Below are 7,052 nucleotides of genomic sequence, written 5' to 3' on the forward strand. Positions count from 1 at the left end.
AACAGCTGTTCTCTGAAGTAAGACTGTTGCCTCAGGGCTTTCTTTGATATCCCCAAAAATGGCCCTTGGCATCTCAGACAGACATCACCACCTCCTCCCCTTGCTACTCCAAGGTATAGCTTCAAATTTGATGTAAAAAAACATACTACATTCAAAGATACCCTTATAAACGATAAAACAAATGGCCAGGAAAAAAATTAAATGTCTCCAAAATACATCACATGCTTAGCTATTTTTTAAATAAATTTCAAAGGCCATAGAATTGAGGATCTGTGGACTAGAAAAAGTTCTTGCTGCAAATTGGGATGATCTTCCTATAAGATTTCCTTCAGAAGTGGACAAGCGGTCATCTTGTCCCGCTTGCCATCTCATGGTTTAAGGTAGTGCTCGCCACGGAAACTTAAATTGGCCATCAAATCCCTTAAGAGTAATCTGAGAGTCTTACAATTTAAAGCTACTCTGTGGGAGAAAACAAACAAAAACCCTAAAGGATGCTTACTGAGGAAGCGACCATTATCAAACTCCATTTTAAAAATACATTATTTTGTGAAGGTCATTGTGGGTGATCAAATGAAAGATCATTCACAATCTCAGTCATATTGAATTATGATTTATCTAGTTGAAGAAATAAAAAATTAACTAGTGAAAAACATCAGAAAGCATGAGTGTTACACCCAGGAGAACTGAAGAGAATACCCACTGGCAGAGCAAGGGAGCAAAACTACAGTCACTCTGACCTGGGCACGAAGTATCTTGTAACCCCTGGAGGCAGAGGCTTGGAGACATATTAAGCACCCACCCCCTCCGCGAACTTTGATGTTTTTAAAAAATCAAAGAAGGCAAAGGACTCTGAGTTAATTGAGAGCCCACAAAGGGCCCGCCGTCACAACACCCTCCTTGCAGGTCCCTAATGAGAGCTGACCCCCCTCTCAAGAGGTGGCTCAGCTCAACGTCCTGTCCTTCTAGTCCTGGGCTATTAATTAATTCCAGCCCGAATCCTAGGCTGAGAAAATACGAGCTGATTTGGTAAACAAATGATATGTAAAAAATCTAAACAGAGTGGCAAGTGACAAAGGAAATTGCAAATACCCCTTAACACTCTTTCCCATCGATTGGCAGAGAGAATCTAACATATACACAGAGGAGATGGAGCATAAAATTGGGCGGACTGATGCAGAGGTTTGTTTTGATTTTCTAAATCATTTATTAAAAATAAAAATGAGTGTGCGTACGAGTGGGGAGGGAGAACAGGATCCCCTAAGGCGAAGGGGTTGTCGGCAGACGATGTACAATGAAAGCGTGCTCTCTAAATCTCCAAAGCACTAAATGTAGAGAAATGCGCAATTATCGTGGGACTCGCCCAGAGAAGACAGTCTCGGGAGTGGAAGGCGATCCCGTGTCTGCCAGAGGAAAGCTAACGACTGGACTGGAAGTTCCTGCGACCGCCTGAGGTGAGCTTCAGGAGGGGACCAACCACACGAAGTCCCAGGCCGTTGGCAGCGCGAAAACCTGCGCGTGCCTGACCGGGTCAGGGGGCGGGCTTCGGGGGGGGGAAAGATCCTGCAGGGGGCCTGGGGACCCCCAAGTGATTCAGCGTCAGCAACAGGCTAAGCAATGAATTAAAACAGAGTAATAAAGGGTCTGCCAAGCTGGCACTCCCGACGTTCGCCGGTTAATGCGGGTCTTTCAGTGTCCCCGAGCTGCGACTCTCCTCGCGACGTCTGTGCAGAAGGCGCGTTCTCCGGACAGTGGGGAAACAGAGGCACAGCCTGCGCACGGAGGTATCCAGGATCCCTTTGACCACCCAAGGGCCTTCCATTTCCTCCCCAAGTCCTTACACATCCCTGAGTTCAGACACGAGTCCTCCCGTGGAGGTCCTCTCTGGGTCCAGGGGAGCTCGCAGCTCTGCGGCCACAAGTCCCCTGCAGGCGCTGGCGCGGTCCTGGGTTCTGTCCCTGCTCCCAGAGCCTGGGGACTGATTGCACCACGCAGCTGTCCACTAGCTCGCGGCCGCGCTCCATCGCATTTCCTCTGATGCTTTCGATGGTATTCTTCCCCCCTCCCCACCCTTTACCAACTGTCTTTATTTATTTTTACTTAGTCATCTTGGGGTGGGGGGCAACAATGAGGATATCCGGTATCCATTAATAATCAGACAATCCACTGCTGCCTTTGTATTCCTGCCTTTTTAAGCCTCTCAAATATTTGTGCCCCTTCATGAGAAAGGCATTCCTTAATCTACCCCCAAACTGCCCCCACTCAGGGCCAGATGGGAATCTCTTGTGACCCTACAACAATTAAACCGACTGACTTGCTTTTGGTTTTCGTTTAGGGTGACTGATTGCTTTTGTTCAGGGGATTTGGGGTATGTTTCCTGATTATTTTGCTTTTATCACACAGTAAAGGAAAACTCTCAAGAAAACTTCTCCCCAGAATCTGCGACATGAGTTCCAGTCCTGGACACTTGACTTTCCCCCTCAGTTCTGCCTCTGCACATGTCCACTTACTTAACAATCATTTGTCCTTGATCTTTGCGCACATGGCCGGGCCTCTAGCCTCCGTTAGCCCCGCCTACTATTTGCCCCTTTCTTTAATTTGTCTTGTATGTTAGTGCTGGGTCAGCAAGTCTTTTGTGCTGTGGTCCAGGGCCAGTGTATGTATGTCTGTGTGTGTATGTGTCTGTGTGTGGTGTTATTTTCCTTTTGTTATCCCCCCCCCAACACTACAGAAATGAAACACACATGCAGCTCTGTCGCCTCATATTTTCAGATGTTTTTCACACTATTGTCTGCTCCAAGCCGCTGAAAGTGCAAAGTGAAAACAGATGCATCTGAAAAAAAAATTTTGAAAGGGGACAATCCTAGAACGGGTACTAACCCCTCAAATAAAGATAAGCAATAAATATAATATCAGATTTATAACGTGCATCGAGTAGTCTTGATTAGCACCAAGGTGAGCTTTGGTGAGAGTTTTATCATTTCCATGTGTCTGGACTACAAGAAGAAATCAATGAAGGAAGAGCTCTATAAATCAGCATTGATGTCAAGACAAATCAAAATAATGCCTCTATTATTTCAATCAATAAACCATTTTTATTCCCAACATCTGTAATACACAGTGTGTGTCCGTCTGTTTGTATTTGGAATTGGCAGCTTCTACTTATACCAAAACAAACCTTTCAAAGATGTGTCAATAAAATTAAAATTTTAAAAAGAAGAAACCAATGAATCCTCCCTTCCTTTTCAAGCCTATTACCCCCCTTTTAAACCGAGCACCCTAAACCAGTAGGAGAGCTTTGCAAACTCAAAGGATGGGATTGTGCAGAGGGACAGCGAAAAGGAATGGCAGAGCTGGCTGGTGAGAGAAACTGAAAGCGGCAACAGGCAAGGATTTGGGTCGAGGAAAGCCTGCCAGCGCCTACCTCCAACGTATTTCCTAAGAGGAGTCTACAGAGTGGTGGGCTGGTTAGACAAGTTGGCCGGTGCTCCGCAGAAAACCAAACCCACTACCTCTCAGCACTGCACTAAGATTCCCTCCAGCAGGTGTAAGACTGACTAGCCTCTGGCACTAATTGGGGCGCGGCTAGCCCGAGGCAGATGGGGGAGAGGGAGGGAAAAACGGACTAACGGAAAGCTGATGGGGGGGGGGAGGGAAAGGGAGGGGAAAGGAGGAGGCAGAGAGGTGGGGAGGAACCGGGAGGTGGGGGGAGGGAAAGGAGAGAGCGAGAAAGAGAGAGGCTCTCTGGCTGTCTAGCTAGTGGCTTTGTTAGTTACAGGAGGATTTGAAGCCCTATTTCTCAAAATGTCCTACAGTTTTGACTTTCCAAGCAGCTAACTTGATGCTGCCACATTTCTTGATGGGTGAGAGGAAGGTAGTCAAGGAAAGACGGGCTTCGTTACTGAATAAAGGTTGTAGATGCCTCTGATTGTAGGTATCTCTATAGCTTTCTCAGTTAGTTTGTTTCCAAATTTCCACACCCAGAAACCAAATCCCAATCAACCTTTTGTTGCTTAGGATTCATTCTTTCCTGTTCCATCTGTCTGCCATAAACCTGTAGTTTTGACTAGCCCATTCCCAGTCCATTCCTTTCCATTGGAATGGGAAGAAGGGGATGAAAAATCCTCCCATCTGGAACCCCAAAGTGGTTCCATTATAGTCTTTGTTTGGATTCAACAGCTGTCTGCCCACCACACCCTAAGTCTGCAAGACCAAAACGCATTCTTTTGGTTTCATTTGGGGGGATAAAAGAAGCAATAATAATAAAATGAAAAAAAATCGTATTTTTACAAACAGGGTCCCACAACCACTGGGAACTTTGTGACTCTAATAGTTAATCTCTCAGGCGAAATTATCACCCCAACAACTGTTTTCAAGTAAGTTGATGCAAATGGAAAAAACATGTTGGTAACATTGATGCACGGGCTGGTTTTTCACTCAGTAAACCTCCTAGGTTTTCTCTGACTCCCTCCTTCCCTCCCTTCTCTTCCCTGGCGCATTGTTTGTTGAGGGGGTGGGGAGGGAGAGGGGGGAAGCTTAGGCGACCGGAACCTCGAGGCCGAAGGGTTTCAAGAAAAGCGAAATAAACTAGGCGGGGAAGTGCGGATTCTCTGTTCTTTTCTCTCTAATGCGTCTCTCCTCCGGGTCAGATCACTAATGACGACCTCGTTCGTACGATTTAGGACGCGGGTGCTTTCAAACAAAGGATTCGGGGTCCTCTCGCTCTTCCTGGTTGGCAGCCCCGACTTCCTTTACCTACTGTCTTTCCCCCCTGTCCCCGCCCCCAGTGCACCCCGGGGGCGCGGGCGCTGAAGCCTTTCCATCCTGCTCCCTCGGTCCTAGTCCCGCGCCGGCTCTCTTCCTAGTCGCCTACTTTCCAGACGGGATTTCTAATCCTATTATCTGGCTGCCCGAGGGGCACGCTCCCTTTTCCAGAGGCCTTTTTCGGTTCCCATTCAGGTCTTAGATTCTGAAGTCCTGGAATAAAGCTAAAGCTGCTTTCCCAACCTCTCGGATTGGGTACCTCCAGAGTCCCACCCTTGCTTGCTTTAGGCGCCCCACCTCGACGTACAAAGAAACATTTCCCGGAGTCCTGTGTGAAAATGTTCTATTTTTGACATGCAAACACAAACAAAGGATCCCATATACCGTGAATGAACAAGTTTTCCTGGAGGATGGTGGGTACTAGTGTGGATGTGGATGTGGGGTGCTCTCTCCTCAGTGTGGGTTTTGCATGTCGCAGAAAACAAGTGACAGCCCAGAAGACCCTAGTGGCCGGCGGCGGGTGTGACCCGCAGCGAGTCCGCAGCAGAGCGCCTGGGCCAGGGTTCATACTTGGCCTGTGCTCGGTCCCTATCCGGGCCCTCTTCAGGCCGTTGGTCTTCTTCTACTTCTTTTTTTGGTAACCAAGGACATCACTCTCTAGCTCTCAAAGGGGGGGGGGGGGTCTCCCTTAAGCCCTCAAGAAAAAGACTGCGAAATCTCCCAGGATACTCGATCTATCTCGTTTTCTATCAAAAAAAAAAGAAAAGAAAAGAAAAAAGAAACTGCAGTTCTGTCCACAGCTGAGTTTTAAGGGTCACCTGAAATTGAGACTCTGAGAAGGCGGCGCTTTGGGGAGTAGGGTTAAAAGGGAAATTCCCCAACGCCTATTCTCTGCTCCAGCGACAAAAGGGATCCTAGAAACCCACCCCACAGTTTCTGAGACATCCGATTTTGAGAAACAAATCTCATCCTCAAAACCCTGAATGCCGCCTTGGAAAAATACAAAGACGTTTGTTTTTCCTTTTCAAATTAAAAATTCTTACCCTATAAGTGATTTTTTGAAAACTCAACCATAAACTCCTTTCCCACCACCATTAGAATCAATAACTTTTATAGATTTTAAATGAAGATACAACGGGTCTGTCCCGTTCCGGTTTGAATAGCTACATTCCCAAATTGCTCCAGGCTGGGGTTGGGGGTTTAGGATTGGGGCTGGAGTTTTAGTTCTTCTGTTTTATTTTATTTTGGCTTTAAATATTTTTCTTTTTGAGATTCTTTGTTATTTTGAGGTTCATCTGAGAGACTCAGATTCCACTCCGAATGAGGGACTTTTTTTGTTGTTGTTTCAAAATTTCAAACTGACTTAAGTGTTGGATCATCAGTTTTCCCTTTGTCTGCCCTGGTTGTAAATAATGGCTTTGAGATTAGCTAATTAAGGGGCATTAATCACTGATAGAAAGGGAATAAATCAAAGCCTTGTTCTAAATTTCAAACTTGCCTGTATAGATGTGCATAGCTACTCTATCTGGAGCAGATAGGTGCTGTTTGAAATACTGTTCTTCAGAGTAAACCAAATCCACTTCACTTTAAAAAAATGAATATTGTATTTATACAGCCCAGTTGTGCCTTTAAATTAAGTCCCCCTCCCGTTCTTATTCCATTTCATAAACAAAGTGTAGAGACGGCAGCTATCACGGGTTAAAAGAGGCAAATCTTAGCTTTTGTCTGGCATTATGCTTACCTTTTGGGGGGCGGGGCGGGGAGTTGGAAAAGGGCGGAATAAACCCTAAGCGGATACAGATGGAAGAAGGATAAATAGATTTGTATTGAGGTTTGTTTTTAACCAGAATAGTTTCTGTAGTAATTCTTCAATGTCTGCAGTATTTCAGGTATAATTCTCTAGACTGCATTTCCCTAGCCCTCTGCATAATACATTCAAAAACATTAGGTTCTGGTTTGTGAAAAAGAAAAGCAAGCATTGTGTGTGTGTGTATGTACGCGCGCGCGCGCGCGCGCGCGTGTGTGTGTGTGTGTGTGTGCAAAGAGTAAGGCTCCTTCTCCATCGCATTTTGCTGCACCAGTGATGCTCTTTGCATTACAGTTTGTGCCACGCTCGTAGTCCTGCACAGCATTTGGGAGCTAGGACCATTTCAACACCGACAAAAGAGGCTTTAAATAAGTACATGCCATAAAACAACAAGCTGGTCCCTGGGAGCAAGTAAAAATTTATTCGTTTCACGTAAAGCCCTCGAAACAGTAAACACAGAGCAGATAATCCAGAGCCAGGCAGG

General features: G+C 46.1%; 1 long non-coding RNA gene across 1 annotated transcript; it reads left to right on the plus strand.

The window, feature by feature from the left end:
- Positions 1-1,109: 1,109 nt before the first annotated feature.
- On the plus strand, positions 1,110-3,183 carry LOC105853352. The gene is made up of 4 exons (XR_001145188.1): positions 1,110-1,179; positions 1,321-1,451; positions 1,691-1,781; positions 2,401-3,183. It is a non-coding gene; the product is annotated as an uncharacterized LOC105853352 (long non-coding RNA).
- Positions 3,184-7,052: the final 3,869 nt, after the last annotated feature.

This window comes from Condylura cristata, unplaced genomic scaffold, assembly GCF_000260355.1.
Source record: "Condylura cristata isolate star-nosed mole 26May11 unplaced genomic scaffold, ConCri1.0 scaffold00007, whole genome shotgun sequence".
Taxonomy (NCBI): Eukaryota; Metazoa; Chordata; class Mammalia; order Eulipotyphla; family Talpidae; genus Condylura; species Condylura cristata.